This window comes from Austrofundulus limnaeus, unplaced genomic scaffold (assembly GCF_001266775.1).
Source record: "Austrofundulus limnaeus strain Quisiro unplaced genomic scaffold, Austrofundulus_limnaeus-1.0 Scaffold484, whole genome shotgun sequence".
Taxonomy (NCBI): Eukaryota; Metazoa; Chordata; class Actinopteri; order Cyprinodontiformes; family Rivulidae; genus Austrofundulus; species Austrofundulus limnaeus.
The window spans coordinates 202,541-203,806 of record NW_013952886.1 but is presented as its reverse complement, the minus strand read 5'-3'; positions in this window follow the sequence as shown (position 1 = coordinate 203,806).

Below are 1,266 nucleotides of genomic sequence, written 5' to 3'. Positions count from 1 at the left end.
CCATCATGTCTGTCCATCCAACCATCATCCATCCATCATACATCCATCCATCATCTGTCTGTCCATCCATCATCCATCCATCCATCCATCTGTCAATCATCCATCCATCATCTATCTGTCCATCCAACCATCATCCATCCATCATACATCCATCCATCATCTGTCTGTCCATCCATCATCCATCCATCCATCCATCTGTCAATCATCCATCCATCATCTATCTGTCCATCCAACCATCATCCATCCATCATACATCCATCCATCATCTGTCTGTCCATCCATCATCCATCCATCCGTCCATCATACATCCATCCATCATCTGTCTGTCCATCCATCATCCATCCTTCCATCCATCAATCATACATCCATCCATCAATCATACATACATCCAACCATCATCCAACCATCAATCATACATCCATCCATCCATCCATCATCCAACCATCCATCAACAATCCAATCCATCCATCCATCCATCCTCCAACCATCCATCCATCCATTTCTCCTTTCAGGGTCACAGGAAGCTGGCCTTCTTATCTCTAACAGTCATTGTATTTGAGGCTGGGGACACCCTGGACATGTCTCGGGTCCATCAGAGGGACACACAGAGACAGAGAGGGGACAGCTCTGACCGCTGCGCTGCTGGTTGTTTCAAACATTCACAAGAGTTTTGTTTTTATGAAGAGAGAAAAGTAGGAGCATCTGGGCTCAGTCTAATAGTGTCTCTGTGGGTTTCCTGTTTCTCTCTGGGTTTCCTGTCTTCGTGGTGTGTTTTGTGAGTTTGTGCACACCACTGTTGTTTGTTGTCTCAGAGGAAACGTGTCTCAGTTTTCTGACAGTTTGAGTTCTAAATATTAACTGGAGAGAAGAATCACGATTATGGACAATGAAACAATTATTAGTTTCAGTCATGTGTAGCGAGGCAGTTAGCTGAGTCGTGCGTGTGTTTGTGTGTGTGTGTGTGTGTGTGTGTGGGGGGGGGGGTCAGACCCCTCCCATTGAGAAGAGGAAGCAGATTCTCGGAAATACACCTCTTGTCACAGGGAGGAAGTGACGCAGGTTGAAATCCTGACATCATGTTTTGTGCCTGCAGCAAAAATCTTCATTATTTACTGACTGAACTTATTGGAGAAATAATCTGATGGTTAATAACACTCATCTACAGATTATTGGAGAAATAATCGGATGGTTAATAACACTCATCTACAGATTATTGGAGAAATAATCTGATGGTTAATAACACTCATCTACAGATTATTGGAGAAA